An 18,381-nucleotide genomic window follows, 5' to 3' on the forward strand; every position below is an offset into this window, starting at 1 on the left:
GGCCTGGCCATGCACTTGGGTTGGAGAAGCAGAAATAAGTACATGGCAAAATACAAATTATTACTTTCAAAAATTATCCTGCCACCCATCAAAAACCCAATTTAATGGCTTTTCTTATTTGAAGGACTTGGCTCTGAATAACTTTTGACTACTTCAAAAAATAAAATTTACTCTCAGTCAATTCCATCTTGTATAGACATTCAAAAGGCTCTGTGACCCTGAGATAGAACTGGCAGGATTCATTCTTAAATCACAAAAAAATAATGTTGACTTGGAAATATGAAAACACGCTTTTTATTTTACAAGTGATATAGTGACTGTCTTAGTTCAGACTACTATAACAAATTACCATATACTGGGTGGCTTAAACAACAAACTTTTATTTCTCACAGTTCTGGAGGCTAGAATTCCAATGTCAAGATAGCAGCAGATTCAGTGTCTGGTGAGGGCCTACTTCCTGGTTCATAGATGTCCATCTTCTTGCTGTGTCCTCACATGGTGGAAGAACAGGAGAGCTCTCTGGGGTCTCTTTTAAGGTCACCACTCCCATTCATGAGGGTTCCACCTTCACGACCTAACCACCTCCTAAACGTCCCACCTCCTAATACCAGCACATTAGGGGTTAGGGTTTCAACCGATGAATTGGGAGGAGGGGGGATATAAACATGCAGTCCATAACAGTGACCATCACAAATCAAGAAATAATAGCTCATGCTTTCCAAATACTTACTAGAGTCCACTTAGATCAACTTATGAAATCCTCACAACAATTCATGAGATAAATCCCATAACTATCTTCATTTATATATGAGGAACCTGAGTCACAAAGAAGTTATGCAGTTGGGCAATGTCACATATCTGGTGAAAGCCTGGGTGCCAAGTCTGTCCACCAACCCTACCTAGTGATGCTGCTCCAAGTAGAGAGCCGGGATGTAAACCCATAGTGAACATCAGCACCAGGCAGTCAGCAAGATATTGTTGTTGTTGTTATTTAACAAAGCAATCAAAAGAGATAGACTCTTTCTCCAGGCACAGGTGCTCACTATTTCACCAACTGCTCCATTCCATGTTTGCTCAAAATGTTAGAGAATTCTTCCCTGTGATGAGGTGTAATTACCTGCCCACTGGCTTAGAGTCTGCTCTCTGAAGCTGCACAGAGTAAGTCTGCTCTTACACGACAACGCCTTAAACCTTAAATGCATATTTCATATGTTGAAAAATTCATGTGTTGAAGTTTCTATGTGATGGTATTTGGATATGAAGCCTTTGGGGGTGATTAGGTCATGATGGTGGAGCCCTCATAAATGAGACTAGTGCCCTTATAAAAAGAGGCCAGAGAGCTTTCTCACTGCCTTTCCACCATATGAGGGTACAATGAGAAGCCAGGCATCTGCAACCCAGAAGAGCGTCCTCACCCGAACTTAACTGTGCTGGCACCCTGATCTTTGACTTCCAGCCCCCAGAACTGTGAGAAATAAATTTCTGTTGTTTAAAAGCCACCCAGTCAAACTATTTTAAATTCAATATAGAAATATATCCCACCAGATTCATTTTATTAAATTTTTATTTTGCAATGTTTGTTCCTTTGATTTGACATCTTTCTTCTGCAGTTAAGATGTCACTGTCAGGTCTTATAATTTACTTTTAACGAGCAAAGCAGAACTCAGCCTTGAATCCTTCAACTGGGAGAACTATTTAGTTTGATTCAGTTTCACTATATAATGGACTCTATAAAGCTTATTAAATACTAATTTAAAAACAAAAGTAAGCATGGTAATTAACCATGTAACCATATAAAAGACTGATGTGAATAGCAAAAACATTGGGTATGTACTTATCAAAATGTTAACAGTGATGATTGGTGGGAATATAGGTGATTGTTCTCTCCCTAAAAAATTAAAATTTTTAAAAAATTATTATGCTTTTATAATGAGATGAAAATAAACATTTTATTTAAAGGCAGTTTGAATGTTCCCAGTAGCTAGAGCTGCCTTGTCGTGGGGAGAATAGGTAATGATTAAATTTTGCCGCAAAGTCTGTATTTAAATAAGGATTAAATTAAACATATAACTTTAATTTTTTAAAAAAAGCCGCCCAATCTATGGTTTTGTTCTAACAGCCTGAGTGAAGACAATCTGGTTTCTAATGGGCCATTGCAAAAAATTGACTAGTTCCTTAATAGAACTGCTGTGAAAGTTGATTTTGATGGAATGTGTCTGCCACCTACTGTAATTTTTGTGAATGACCAGCCAGCAAGCTTCTTTTATCTTAAAAAAAAAAAAACTTGGAATAAAACCTCATTAACACTGTTCTAAGAACCTAGAGAAGTGCTGCAAAGAGTACCTCTAGGCCTTGAGATGACCCAAGTATTACAGCTCTTTTCTACCTTATGATCAAAAAGGATAGAGACAATAAATAAGGTTGTTGGAAGCCAAACCTCACTTTTGTTATTGATAAGCTGATGTTGGCCCTTGTTATATGTACAGAGGTATGAAAGCTACATGCTCTGAAGGCTCAACCCTAAATTAGGCCCACTGCTAAGGGTTCAAACAGTGCTAAACCACCACAGACCTTCCCAAGTAGAAGCCTGTCCCTAAAACTCTTAGTGCCTGGAGGAACAGAGAAGAATGAACACTGCCTGAGGGCAGGAAGCAGAGAGAGAAATGCCCACCTCCTCCCTCCACACCCTCATCCAACATGGTAAAACATCCCCAGCCCCACCGTGCTGGCTGAACATATGTCCATCCACGAGGAAGGAAATGTCAGGAAGCAAGAAAGACTGGCCTTCGTCCCTCCCATCCTACCACACCCCTGCTGAAAAAAGATCAGGAAATTGTAAATTGTTGAGAACGAGTAAATCACGTAAACAGTAAAAGCAGGAAAGACAAAGAACAGAACAAGATCAATTTTTAAAACATTTTTCACCAACTCAGACAGCCAATAGGGAATAGAATGTTAAAGCTCTTTGTTGCGAGAAGTAAATCAGCTTTACACACGTCAAGCACTTAGCACACGCCTATTTCCACCCTTAGGGAGTGAATCTTCCAAAGAGTAGAATAAACCATGTCTCTTCTCCCTCCGTTGGCCTCTGATTCTGCTCAGAGTAAAACCTAAGACTCTAAGATGACCTACCAAGCGCCGTGTGATCTGGCCTCTCAGGAGCTCCCACCACATCTCCTGTCACTACACTCCTCGCCCTTCCTCCAGCATGCCAGGCAGGCCCCTCCTCAGAGCCTTTTCCCTCTGTTTGGAATGCTCTTCTCCCAGGCAGTTTCATCTCTCACTCCCTCTCTCCTCATACATCCACCGTCTCAGTGGGTCTCCATGGTTACAACCCCAATCACCACCACCCCGCCTGCTCAGCCCTCTATGCCCCATCCTTACTTCAGTTTTCTCTTTCGCACTTAGCGTCACCTGACACTATAGATTTTTTTTTATGGGTTTTTTTGTTTGTGTCTCTTGTCAGGCACATGCGCGGGCACACACACACACACACACACACACACACACACACTTTTTTTTGCTTTTTAAACTGCTTCATCAATTTCATATTATGAGAAGAATATTTTTTTCCTATAAGTGGGTGAAATTGCCCTGCTGGACAGAAACTTTTACACTGAGACAAAACAATATTCAATTAGAAACTGGTAAGTAGAAACGCCAAAAGATTTACAGAAAAAGTGATCACAAAATTACAAACTTGTAGAGCAGAGGCCACATTGATAACCTCAGGGGAAAATTTAGGATTCAAGGTTTAAGGCAGAAGTCATACATAATGACTGTCGGGCTCAGCAGTTTGGAAGTGCACATTTGCTGCTCCCTAGTCTTTCTCCTGATTTCCATCATCTGCCCTACGTACTTGTCTACATCCTCTCCCACTTCATTGTGATCAATGTGCCTGTCGGGCATGGCCCATAGAAAATTAGGGACAAGTCGCCTAGCCCTGCCCCAGCCTTACATTTCCCCCAGGCTTCTGGCCTAAGCCCCCTCTCAAATGACGTGATTCCTCTCCACTCTGCACAGGGCCCCGGTTCCCTCCTTCGTTCTCCTGCTGGGCATTTTCCATGTTGAGTTTTTTTACTGCTTGTTCTTCTTTGGACACCATTGCTCCTGGACCTATTCTGCTGTCCCCTCCTCCTCCCGATTTTCGACTCGGGTGGGTCTGGGACATTTAGATCTGCAGACCTTCTCCCCCTCAGACTCCTACTCTTTGGGGCTGCCCCCACCCAGCAATCCCTCAGGGCTACTGGGAGCAGGGACCAAGGAGGGAGTGAGCAAAGTTAGGGTCTATACACATACACGCACACACACACACACTTTTGAATGAAGCTCCAGGAGACTAGAGATTGGTTTATTTTGTTCATGGCTGTTATCACCAGGCTCTAGAACACATAGCAGAGCACATAGTAGATGCTCAATAAATGTTTGTGGAATGATGGACATAATAAATGAACATCTTGCCCAGTTTTCTAAAAGTGTGGTTTACGGACTCTTTCTAAGTCACCTGGTTATAGTATTGTCGACTAAAAAATTATGCACAACCTAAAAGTTGAGAGTTATGTTTTATTCAGCAGGATTTTTAGGACTTCAAGCTCAGGAGGCAGCATCTCAAGTAACCCTGAGAGAACTGCTGAAGGAGGCAAGTGCGGGAGCCAGAATATATAGGAGTTTTGCAACAAAGGGCAGGTAGTCTGAACATCAAAAGATTATTGTTAATTAAAGAAGACCAGATATGTCATGTTAAGGAATTTAGAGCTTTTCTATGTATGGGAAGAGGCAAGAGTCTGGGCTCACTGAAATCATTCCTTTGATATGCACCTCAGCTAACTGGGGCCAGTGTCCTGTGTTTTCTCAGGGCTCACCGTGGGGAGTGGCTGCAGTCTGATGGCTATGAGATGGCAGGTATTCTTTGTTTCCTTCCCGAGTTCCCTCAGGGCTCACAAACTCACCTTGGCTGGTGGCTGCAATCTCTGATGATTGTGACATCCTTTGTTTACTGATATGGCAGGCAATATTCCATTTCTCAGTATGCTTATGGAAAAATGCTGAGGCCCACTCCAGACCTCCTGAATTAAAATCTCTCAGGTTGGGTCAGGAAATTTTCATCTACCTGGCACACAAAAGTTTGAGAACAATTAATCCAAGCCTAACCCAGTCATTTCACAGGAAGGGGATGATGGCCAAGACTACAGAGCTAGTTTGTAGAAAACAAGGACTACAACTACCATTTCATGCTCTTTCCATTGCAAATTATTTTCATTCGTAGCATCCAAAATGGTGTTAAGTTCTCCAAAATCGTGTTCAGTTGGAAAACGACACTAGTCTTTGGGGTTCCTACAAGGAGACCATACAACACTAATTAAAATATCTATTCTGACAAATTGTTGCAAAATGAAAACAGTAACCGAAAAACATGCAAAATTGTAAAGATTATATACAATTTTCAGGAAAATATAAATTTTAACAGTAGAATTTTATCTTATTCTTTTGACCCCACATTTTCACCACTACATTTCCCTGCTGTACTAAAGAGTAATAATTCATTTAAGTGATTTTTACTGAGCACCCCTGCTCTGTTCTAGAGCAGCAATAACAAAAAGACAAAGTCCCTGCCCTCATGGAACAGCCACTGGGGAAACAGTTGGGGAAACAGTCAATAAACACAAAGATAAGTATATAATTCAGAGAGTCATTAGTGCTATGAAAGAAAAATGAAGCAAGTTACTGAGATGGAAGGCAACAGGAGCAGGATGGGAAGGGAGAAGGGGTGCTATTTTTTATATCAGGGGTTCAGGAAGGCCTCTCAGAGGGGATCGCATGTGAACAGAGACCTGGATGAAGGAAGGAAAGAAGTCAAAGCAAGGTCAAGTGCCCTGAGTCAGAAGATTCATATTCAGGTGATTTATTAAAAAAATGTTCCCCAAGTGTTTGTACGGAGAAAAGAGAACCCTTGTGCACTGTTGATGGGAATGTAAATTGGTGCAACAACTATAAAAAAACATTATGAAGGTTCCTCAAAAATTTTAAAGTAGAACTGTCATATGATCCAGGATTCCACTTCTGAGTATTTATCTGAAGGAAATGAAATCACTTATCTTGAAAAGACATCTGCACCCCACGTTCATTGCAACATTATTTACAATATCCAAGACATAGAAACAACCTAAGTGTTCATCAAGAGATGAATGGATAAAGAAAATGAGGTATGTATGTATACAGTGGAATACCATGAAGCCATTAAAGAGAAGAAAATCTTGCCATTTGCAGCAACATGGATAGACCCAGAGGGCATTATGCTAAGTGAAATAAGTCAGACTGAGAAAGACAAGTACTGTAGGATTTCACTTGTATGTGGAATCAAAAAAAAAAAAACCAAACTCATAGATACAGAGAACAGATCGGTGGTTTCCAATGGCAGGGCATGGGAGGGTTGGAAAATGGATGAAGGTGGTCAAAAGGTACAAACTTCCAGTTATAAGATAAATAGGTGCTGGGGATGTGAAGTACAACATGGTGACTATAGTTAATAATGCTGCCTTTAATATTTGAAAGTTGCTGAGAGTAGATCTTAAAAGTTCTCATCACATACACACACAAAATTGTAACTATGTGAGGTGAAGGATGTTAACTAGACTTATTGTGGTGATAATTTCACACCATATGCAAACATCAAATTATTATGTTGCACTCCTGAACTAATGCAATGTTGTATGTCAATTATACCTCAATTTAAAAATCATTATGTACATCTAAAACTAATACAATGTTATATGTCAATTAAATCTTTATTAAAAATTAAATTTTAAAATGGCTCATGGGAACAATATTTCCTGAGTTCTTTCAAAAAAACAAAAAAACAAGAAGGAGAAGAAGAAAGAAAAAAGAAAAAAAGAAAGAAAATGATCCCAAGAGAAACTAGTAAGGGAGTTGGGGAAGCAGGATAGGGAGGGAAGAAAGACAGGAAAGGGTGCGATCTCATGGGCCTCAGCCAGATCCTTCAGGGGACCTCTGGAATGTAGATTATTGCTCAGAGTTTAGAGTTTATCCCAACTGGAGTCAAAGGAGCTGGGTTTTCATACTTCTGCAGCAGTTGAGGACTGGGCAGGTTGGTGCAGGAGGAATGTAAACTCCCTGTCAATTCCTTTTGCCTTTGCCTAAGCAAAGCAGCTCTAATACTGATTTCACTTCCTTAGGCTATATACCCAGAAGTTACACTAAGTGAAATAAGCCAGACACAGAAAGGCAAATACTGGATGATCCCACTTACATGCGGAATCTAAAAAATTGAACTCAGCGAATAATCAGAAAATAGAACAGTGGTTGCCAGAGACCAGGAGCTGAGGGAGACGGAGAGATGCTGGTCAAAGGGTACAAATTTTCACTTATAAAATGATTAAGTTCTGGGGATATAACATACAGCATGGTGACTGTAGTTAATAACACTGTATCGTGTGCTTGACATTTTCTGAGAAAGTAGATCTTAAGTGTTCTCACCACCAAAAAAAGAGCTAACTTTGTGAGGTGATGGATGTGTTAATTAACTTGATTGTGGTAATCATTTCACAATATATATATATATCAAATCATCATGTTGTTTAATTGTGAACAACAAAAAGAATATATTTTTGTGCATTTCTGAAGTGTTTAAATTAAAATTAAAAGATTTTTTAAATCATCATGGGACTTCCCTGGTGGCGCAGTGGTTAAGAATCCACCTGCCAATGCAGGGGACGTGGGTTCGAGCCCTGGTCTGGGAAGATCCCACATGCTGTGGAGCAACTAAGCCCATGCACCACAGCTACTGAGCCTGCACTCTAGAGCCCGCGAGCCACAACTACTGAGCCCACATGCCACAACTACTGAAGCCCGTGCACCTAGAGCCTGTGTTCCTCAATAAGAGAAGCCACGGCAATGAGAAGCCCGCACACCACAACGAAGAGTAGCCTCTGCTCGCCGCAACTAGAGAAAGCCCACACACAGCAACGAAGACCTAACACAGCCAAAAATAAATAAATAAAATAAATAATATAAATAAATAAATAAATAATAATTTTTAAAAATCATCATGTTGTATACCCTAAATATATAGGATTTTTATTAGTCAGTTATACCTCAAAAAAAGCAATTCTAATCACCCAAGGATAGTCCTCCTAAGAGAGTTGTAGGTGTTGGCCATTAAAAAGCAGGCAGAAATCGTTTACCAAAGGGTCCCAGAGGATCTAGGCAGAGCACCGACAGGGTCCAATACAGCGTGTTCAGGAACTGAAAGGCTAGGGAGGGGGGAAATGGTTGGAAATAGGATTGTGATACTGGTTTTGAAGCCAAATCCAGCCTCTGTACCCCTACACCAAATTAAATCTTGGAGACAGAGTTTCGGGGGAAGTAGAAAAGAATACCTTTATTGCTTTTCCAGGCGAGGGGGCCACAGCGGGCTAATGCCCTCAAAACTGTGTGTCCCCACTTGGAGAGGGTAGTGAGAAGATTTATAGTCATGGTTCAAAGAGGGCGTGATCAGTTTGTGGACATTCTTCTGATTTGTTGATGGTGAGGTAAGTGGGAGTCAGCATCATAAACCTTCTGGTTCCAACTGGTCTGGGGTCTACGTGCTGGTGGGCAGCATACCATTGTTAATCGTTAACCAGGACCTTGCCCCAAGGCTGCACTATTGTTTCTCTTGACTGTTTGTTTCTCCCTTGTCTCACATCCCCTCCTTTCTCTAATTAACAACTGCTTGAATCTGCCCATTGGAACTCAGGGAAGGTCATGGTGGCTGAATGAAGCCTATTTCCTGTAATCAAAGAAATGGGGGACACAGAAAAAAGGCTTTTGTGCCCAGGAGCCCCATAGGGCCCTGCCAGTATTAGTTCCCAGTATTTCAGAACACCATTCTATTTTTTTCATTAAATAAACATGTATTGAGTACCTATGATGTGCCAAATGCTATGCCAGCCCTGAGGATACAGTGGTGGACAATGGAGACACAGTTACTGTGTCCTTTGGCACTTATAATCTGACCATGAATAGAAACATTAATTTCAAGTACTACAGGATACAAAACAGGAGAACATAAACCAATTTGGGAGTCAGAGAAGGCCTCCCTGAGGAAGTAGTATCTAAACTGAAAGTGAATAAGATGTAGTCAGGCATGGCTGGGCTAGGGGGAAGGTAAGGAGGGGGTGTTTCAGGAGGTGGAACCACATGTTCAAAGGCCAGGAGGCGCGAAGGGTGTGGTGAGGTCAAGGAACTGAAAGAAATCTGGCATGACTGGGGCAGAAAGAGTGACGGCAGCAGGTGAAGATGGGGATGACAGGAGTGATCAGATTGAGGAGTAGCTAGTGGGCCAAGTTGAAGATGATATACTGCAATCCAAGGACAATGACGGGATTTAAATAGGACTTGGTGGTTAATTGGATGTGGAAGTGGTGATTGGCGATGCTGGATTTACAATACACATTTCTAAGAAAAACTAAGAATGTAGGAGGGAAAACAAGTTTTGGGGAAAGTGTTTTGCCACTTTGCTCTGTTTTAAAATATTAGTAGTTTAAGATGCTTATTTTGCTATTTCAAAAACATCTGAAATCTGAGTGTTATGTAAAGTGAGATCCCATTTTTGTTTCTCATGTATATGTATATATATATATATATATATATATATATATATATATATATATATATATAAAAGAATGTGTACAGAATTGTAACTTGTTCCTCTAGAAAGTAGGATTACAGAAGGTTTTCACTCCCTACTTTGCGTATTTCTGTATTGCTTGAATTTTTATGAGCATACGTTTTTAAAATAATGATTAAAATGTTGCCTATAATAATGTGCAAAGATGAGAGAAAAGGAAAATAAAGGAGGGCTCTTTTTACAGATGAATGCTAGATAGAAAATATATGGGACTTCACTAGATAGAAAATATATGGTTAAGACTCTGCGCTTCCACTGCAGGGGGCACAGTTTCAATCCCTGGTCGGGGAAGATCCCACATGCCATGTGGTGTGGCCAAAAAAAAAAAAAAAAAAGGAAGAAAATATAGAAGAAATTACTGAATTAAGAAATCACCCTTTTGGGCTTCCCTGGTGGCACAGTGGTTGAGAATCTGCCTGCCAATGCAGGGGACATGGGTTCGAGCCCTGGTCTGGGAGGATCCCACATGCCGCGGAGCAGCTGGGCCCGTGAGCCACAATTACTGAGCCTGCACGTCTGGAGCCTGTGCTCCGCAACAAGAGAGGCCGCAGTAGGAGAGGCCCGTGCACCTCGATGAAGAGTGGTCCCCACTCGCTGCTACTAGAGAAAGCCCTCGCGCAGAAACGAAGACCCAACACAGCCAAAAATTAATTAATTAATTAATTAATTAAAAAAAAAATCTTCCAACAAACAAAAGCCCAGGACCAGATGGCTTCACACGAGAATTCTATCAAACATTTAGAGAAGAGCTAACACCTATCCTTCTCAAACTCTTCCAAAATATAGCAGAGGGAGGAACACTCCCAAACTCATTCTACGAGGCCACCATCACCCTGATACCAAAAGCAGACAAAGATGCCACAAAAAAAGAAAACTACATGCCAATATCACTGATTAACATAGATGCAAAAATCCTCAACAAAATACTAGAAAACAGAAGCCAACAGCACATCAAAAGGATCATACACCATGATCAAGTGGGGTTTATCCCAGGGATGCAAGGATGCTTCAATATACGCAAATCAATCAATGTGATACACCACATTAACAAATTGAAGGAGAAAAACCATATGTCATGTCAATAGATGCAGAAAAAGCTTTTGACAAAATTCAACACCCACTTATGATAAAAAAAAAAAAAAAACCCTCCAGAAAGTAGGCATAGAGGGAATTTAGGCCCTATATGACAAACCCGCAGCCAACATCATTCTCAATGGTGAAAAACTGAAACCATTTCCACTAAGATCAGGAACAAGACAAGGTTGCCCACTCTCACCACTATTATTCAATATAGTTTTGGAAGTTTTAGCCACAGCAATCAGAAAACAAAAAGAAATAAAAGGAATCCAAATCAGAAAAGAAGAAATAAACTGTCACTGTTTGCAGATGACATGATACCCTACGTAGAGAATCCTAAAGATGCTACTAGAAAACTACTGAAGTTAATCAATGAATTTGTTAAGGTAGCAGGATACAAAGTTAATGCACAGAAATCTCTTACATTCCTATACACTAATGATGAAAAATCTGAAAGAGAAATTAAGGAAACACTCCCATTTACCATTGCAACCAAAAGAATAAAATACCTAGGGATAAACCTACCTAAGGAGACAAAAGACCTGTATGCAGAAAACTATAAGACACTGATGAAAGAAATTAAAGATGATACCAACAGATGGAGAGATATACCATGTTCTTGGATTGGAAAAATCAACATTGTGAAAATGACTATACTACCCAAAGCAATCTACAGATTCAATTCAATCCCTACCAAACTACCACTGGCATTTTGCAAAGAACTAGAACAAAAAATCTGAGAATTGTATGGAAACACAAAAGACCCCAAATAGCCAAAGCAATCTTGAGAAAGAAAAACGGAGTTGGAGGAATCAGGCTCCCTGACTTCAGACTATACTATAAAGCTACAGTAATCAAGACAGTATGGTACTGGCACAAAAACAGAATTATAGATCAATGGAACAGGAAAGAAAGCCCAGAGATAAACCCATGCACATATGGTCACCTTATCTTTGATAAAGGAGGCAAGAATATACAATGGAGAAAAGACAGCCTCTTCAATAAGTAGTGCTGGGAAAATTGGACAGCTACATGTAAAAGAATGAAATTAGAACACTCCCTAACACCATACACAAAAATAAACTCAAAATGGATTAAAGACCTAAATGTAAGGCCAGACACTGTAAAACTCTTAGAGGAAACATAGGTAGAACACTCCATGACATAAATCACAGCAAGATCCTTTTTGACCCACCTCCTAGAGAAATGGAAATAAAAACAAAAATAAACAAATGGGACCTAATGAAACTTAAAAGCTTTTGCACAGCAAAGGAAACCATAAACAAGATGAAAAGACAACCCTCAGAATGGGAGAAAATATTTGCAAACAAAGCAACTGACAAAGGATTAATCTCCAAAGTATACAAGCAACTCATGCAGCTCAATATCAAAAAAACAAACAACCCAATCCAAAAATGGGCAGAAGGCCTAAATAGACATTTCTCCAAAGAAGATATACAGATTGTCAACAAACACATGAAAGGATGCTCAACATCACTAATCATTAGAGAAATGCAAGTCAAAACTATAATGAGGTATCACCTCACAGCAGTCAGAATGACCACCAACAAAAAATCTACAAACAATAAATGCTGGAGAGGGTGTGGAGAAAAGGGAACCCTCTTGCACTCTTGGTGGGAATGTAAATTGATACAGCCACTATGGAGAACAGTATGGAGGGTCCTTAAAAAAGTAAAAATAGAACTGCCATATGACCCAGCAATCCCACTACTGGGCACATACCCTGAGAAAACCATAATTCAGAAAGAATAATGTACCACAATGTTCATTGCAGCATTATTTACAATAGCCAGGACATGGAAGCAACCTAAATGTCCATGAATTAAGTGAATGGTTAAAGAAGATGTGACACATATATACAATGGAATATTACTCAGCCATAAAAAGAAATGAAACTGAGTTATTTGTGGTGAGGTGGATGGACCTAGAGACTGTCATACAGAGTGAAGTAAGTTAGAAAGAGAAAAACAAATACCACATGCTAACACATATATATGGAATCTAAAAAAAAAAATGGTTCTGAAGAACCTAGGAGCAGGACAGGAGTAAAGACACAGACATAGAGAATGGACTTGAGGACACAAGTAGGGGGAAGGGTAATCTGGGACAAAGTGAGAGAGTGGCATGGACATATATACACTACCAAATATAAAATAGACAGTTAGTGGGAAGCAGCCACATAGCACAGGGAGATCAGCTCAGTGCTTTGTGACCACCTAGAGGGCTGGGATAGGGAGGGTGAGAGGGAGATGAAAGAGGGAGGCGATATGGGGATATATGTATATGTATAGCTGATTCACTTTGTTATACAGCAGAAACTAACACACCATTGTAAAGCAATTATACTCCAATAAATATGTTTTAAAAAAATACCATACGATGCTGCCATAAATGTAAAACATAGGGTCCGTTTCCAGACCCTATGTTTAAAACACCTTTTTGATTGTGTTTACAATTCTCCCTTCATATGTTTAAATATTCACATTAGCTGAAGACCATGGTATTTTAAATGCTTCTTATTTTGTTTTAAAATGTCCAAGTATTTCTTACTATTTAGTTAAACTTAAGTTATGAAACTGTAAAATGGCAGGTGCCAATGACATTACAATTAAAGCCTTTTATTATCAAATTGGGAAGAAAAAAAAAAACAGAATTGTCCCAGCTCTTCTTCTCCTGTAGCCATGCCTCTTGCAGTGTGATTTTGATGCTCCCCCTTAAAGAGATGGAGTCTATTTTCCCTACCCCATGTGTCTCAACTGGCCTTGTGATTTGTTTTGACCTATGGAATGTGGAAGAAGTGACAGTATGTCAGTTCCTAGCCTAGCCCTCACACACTTCCACTTGCTCTCTTGGAACTCTACCATTGTCATGAGAATAACTCAGGCTAGCCTGCTGAGAGGTTCAAGGTGCCACCAGAAACATTGCATCCACACCCATGAGCAGAGCCAGCTAGCCAATGCACAGCTGACCACAGGTATATGAAGAAGTCCAACTGAAACCAGGAGAACTGCCCTCTGAACTCAAATTTCAAACCCCCAGAATCATGAGCCAAATAAATCACTGTTTTAAGCCACTCAATTTTGATATTGTTTGTTATGCAGCAATAGCTGACTGATCTAAAACCACAGATTAGTTACTGATTACAAAGATGAAAATAGGTGCATTCAACGATGTGATCTGGTACTCACCACCTTAACCCTCACTCACAGTGGAACAGCCTGACATTATTGCTCCCTCAGGTGATACAATATCAGATACACAGCATTAACTATGATATATTCTTTCCACAACTGTTTAAATTGAATATAATTAAGCCTCTAAACCTCCCAATCATGTATACAGGAAATACAGGGGAGAGGAAAACAAGTGATATGGCAGTATGAAGAAATAAACAAATCAAGGACCTGAGAATTTTACAAGATACTTGGCCTGGACCTTTTATTTATTTATTTATTTATTTATTTTTAATAAATTTATTTATTTTATTTATTTATTTTTGGCTTAGTTGGGTCTTCATTGCTGTGCGTGGGCTTTCTCTAGTTGCGGTGAGCAGGAGCTACTCTTTGTTGTGGTGCACGGGCTTCTCATTGCAGTGGCTTCTCTTGTTGGAGAGCACGGGCTCTAGGCACGTGGGCTTCAGTAGTTGCGGCATGCAGGCTCAGTAGTTGTGGCTCACAGGCTCTAGACTGCAGGCTCAGTAGTTGTGGCGCATGGGCTTAGTTGCTCCACGGCATGTGGGATCTTCCTGGACCAAGGATCGAACCTGTTTCCCCTGCATTGGCAGGCGATCCTCAACCACTGGGCCACCAGAGAAGCCCCTGGACCTTTTAAAAAAGAAAAATGTGTCATAAAATTATAGCTAAAGAGACACAACTGTTCTGGGGACTGGAAAGTCCAAGATCAAGTCACTGGCAGATTTGGGGTCTGGTAAGAGCCTGCTTCCTGGATCATAGACAGCCTTCTTCTCGTTGTGTCCTCACATGGTGGAAGGGGCAAAGAAGCTCTCCAGGGTCTCTTTTAAAAGACCACTAATCCCATTCATGAAAGCTCCACCCTCATAACCTACTCACCTCCCAAAGTCCCCACCTCCTAATACCAGCACATTGAAGGTTAGGGCTGCAACATTTGAATTTTTGAAGGAACACAAACATTCAGTCTATAGCACCAGTCAACACACAGAATTATGAGAAATAATAAATAATTCTTGTTGGAAGCCACTAAGCTTTGGGATGACATGTAACACAACCATAGATAACTGAAACACAGATAATTTTCACAAAAATCCTATGAGGTAATTGCCATTATTATTCTCATCTTCTATATGAGAACACTAATGTTCATAGAGTTCAAATAACTTTCCCAAGGTCACAAAGTTCAGAAGTGGCAAAACCAGAAATTAAATCTATACTGGTCTGATTCTAGACTAACTCCTAAGTATTACATTACAGAGCTTATGACTGAGGCCAATCTGTGCCCTAGGATATAAATAAACTATGCAATCCAGTTACAGAGTCAAAAAGATCTAGAGATAAGGTATTCAGAACAGGTACTAACAAATGCCTTCGCTATGATAATGTGTCACCTGGCGGCAGTGTCTCCAAGCACAGGACTTCTATTCGGAAAATAATTTATCATAAACGGCCTTATTAGAGTTCACCCCAGGCAGTGCTAGAGCACAAGGGGACACAAAGACTTTTACAAAAAATAATCACCCTCCCATGGAGAGTAAAGGGAAGAGGGATATTCATTAGGACCAAGCTTGAACATGAACGTGTGGTCTCAGTCAGTTATTGTGGCTCAGGAGGAAGAGGTCTCTGAAGAAGTATTAAAAACTAATGACAGAAAAGATGTTCAACATCACTAGCCATTACAGAAATGCAAATTAAGACCAAAATGAGATATAACCACACACCTACTAGAACACCAGAAATAAAATACAGTGACAAGACCAAATGTTAGGGAGGATGTGGAACAACTGGATCTCTTGCGCATTGCTTGTGCAAACATAAAATGGACAGCCACAATTAGGCAGTTTCTTATAAAGCTAAACATACAACCCCACCAGGAATCACACTCCTAGGCATTTGTCTATCCCAGAGAAGTGAAAATTTATGTCTACACAAAAACATGTATGTGAATGCTCATAGCAACTTTATTTGTAATAACCAAAACCTGGAAACAATGAAAATGTCCCTCAGTAGGTGAATGGTTCAATAAACTGTAGTACACCCATTGCATGGAATACTAATTAGCAATAAATAGGAATGAAATATTGAAACACACAACTGGGATGGATCTCAAGCACATTATGCTAAGTAAAAAATGCCAATCCAAAAAGGTTTTTTTAAAAGTCACATCCCTCATATGAAGTGGGGAGGGGCAAGACAGGAGTAGGAGGGGAAAAAGGGTTATTATGGGATTATATGAAGTCATGTGTGTGAAACTTTTGAAAATTGTAAAGCACTATAGAATTTTTAAAATCTTTCATTCAATAAAAAAAAGTCACATGCTGTTTGATTCCACTTATATAATATTCTGGATGTGACAAAATTGCAGTGATGGAAAACAGATTAGCTAGTGGCTGCCAGCGATGAGGGATGGTGGGGAGGGGAGGGCAGGGGCATGCGTGACTATAAAGAGATAATACAGGGTAATCTTTTTTTTCACAAATTGTTTTAATAGCATTTTTTTTCTATTCTTTTTCAAATTATTTTCCCATTTAGGTTATTACAGAGTATTGAGCTGAGTTCCCTGAGCTATACAGGTCCTTGTTGTTTATCTATTTTATTTATTTATTATTATTCTTTTTTTGGTGCCATGACTCGCCAGCAGTGTGTACATGACAAACCCAAACTCCCAATCTATCCCTCCACCCCACCCTTCCCCCCTGGTAACCATAAGTTCGTTCTCTAAATATATGAGTATGTTTCTGTTTTGTAAATAAGTTCATTTGTATCATTTTTTTTAAGATTCCACATATGTGATATCAAATGATATTTGTCTTTCTCTGTCTCACTTCACTTAGTATGATAATCTCCAGGTCCATCCATGTTGCTGCAAATAGCATTATTTCATTCTTTTTAGTGGCTGGGTAATATTCCATTGTATATATATATATACATCTTCTTCATCCATTCCTCTGTCAATGGACATTTAGGTTGCTTCCATGTCCTGGCTATTGTAAACAGCTCTGACATGAACAATGGGGTGCATGTATCCCTTCGAACCATGTTTTTCTCCAGATACATACCCAAGAGTGGGATTTCTGGATCATATGTTAGCTCTATTTTTAGTTTCTTAAGGAACCTCCATACTGTTCTCCATAGTGGCTGCACCAATATACATTCCCACCAACATTGTAGGAGGGTTTCCTTTCTCCACACCCTCTCCAGCATTTGTGATTTGTAGACTTTTTGATGATGGCCATTCTAACTGGTGTGAGTTGATATCTCATTGGAGTTTTAATTTGCATTTCTCTAATAATTAGCAATGTTGAGCATCTTTTCATGTGCCTCTTGGCCTTCTGTATGTCTTCTTTGGAGAAATGTCTATTTAGGTCTTCTGACCATTTTTTGATTGCAATGTTTGTTTTTTTGATATTGAGCTGCATGGGCTCTGTAAATTTTGGAGATTTATCCCTTTATACAAGGGTGATCTTTGTGATGACAGAATAGTTCTGCATCTAGATTGTGATGATAGTTACCTGAATATACACATGAGATAGAATGGCATGAAACTAAATACACACGTTCTATCAATGCCAGTTTCCTAGTTTTGATATTGTACTATGGTTATATAAGGTGTGACCACTGAGGGAAACTGGGAGAAGAGTACATGGACCTCTCTGTACTATTTTGGAAACTTCCTGTAAATATATATTTGTTCCAAAATAAAAAGGTTTAAAAAAATATGGTATAAAATATACCTCATTAAAGTCGATTTTAAAACTAATGAGAGGGACTTCCCTGGTGGCACAGTGGTTAAGAATCCGCCTACCAATGCAGGGGACATGGGTTCGATCCCTGGTCCGGGAAGATCCCACATGCCGTGGAGCAACTAAGCCCGTGTGCCACAACTACTGAGCCTGCAGTCTAGAGCCTGTGAGCCACAACTACTGAGCCCACATGCCACAACTACTGAAACCCACGTGCCTAGAGCCTGTGCTCCACAACAAGAGACCCACCAAAATGAGAAGCCCTCACAATGCAATGAAGAGTAGCCCCCACTCACCACAACTAGAGAAAGCCCACTCTCAGCAACAAAGACCCAATGCAGCCATAAATAAATAAATAAATAAATAAAGCTAAAATTACATATAAAAATAAATAATAAAACTAATGAGAGGAAATAAAATAAGTTACTCTTACTGAATATAGTATTCTGTTTATTCTTACTTATATTTTCCCTGGTTCTGATTCTTTGATCTTTTTCTTTTAATTGAAGTCTGAGTGATATGGAAACTAACACCTATTATTTTCAGGTGTACAACACAGTGTTTCAATTTTTATAGATTATACTCCATTTAAAATTATTCAAAATAATGGCTATATTTCCCTGTGCTGTACAATATATCCTTTTTTCTTATTTATTTATTT

General features: G+C 39.7%; 1 protein-coding gene and 1 pseudogene across 2 annotated transcripts in view; one reads left to right on the forward strand and one right to left on the reverse strand.

Annotated features, from left to right (window-relative positions):
- Positions 1–18,381, forward strand: part of LPCAT4 (lysophosphatidylcholine acyltransferase 4) — a 162,631-nt gene that overhangs the window by 120,799 nt on the left and 23,451 nt on the right. The gene's annotated exons all lie outside the window — the stretch shown is intronic.
- On the reverse strand, positions 1,433–18,371 carry LOC309625492 (protein BEX4 pseudogene; annotated as a pseudogene). The gene has a single exon. The product of its transcript is annotated as a protein BEX4 pseudogene (transcript).

This window comes from Balaenoptera borealis, assembly GCF_965194805.1.
Source record: "Balaenoptera borealis genome assembly, chromosome: 3".
Taxonomy (NCBI): Eukaryota; Metazoa; Chordata; class Mammalia; order Artiodactyla; family Balaenopteridae; genus Balaenoptera; species Balaenoptera borealis.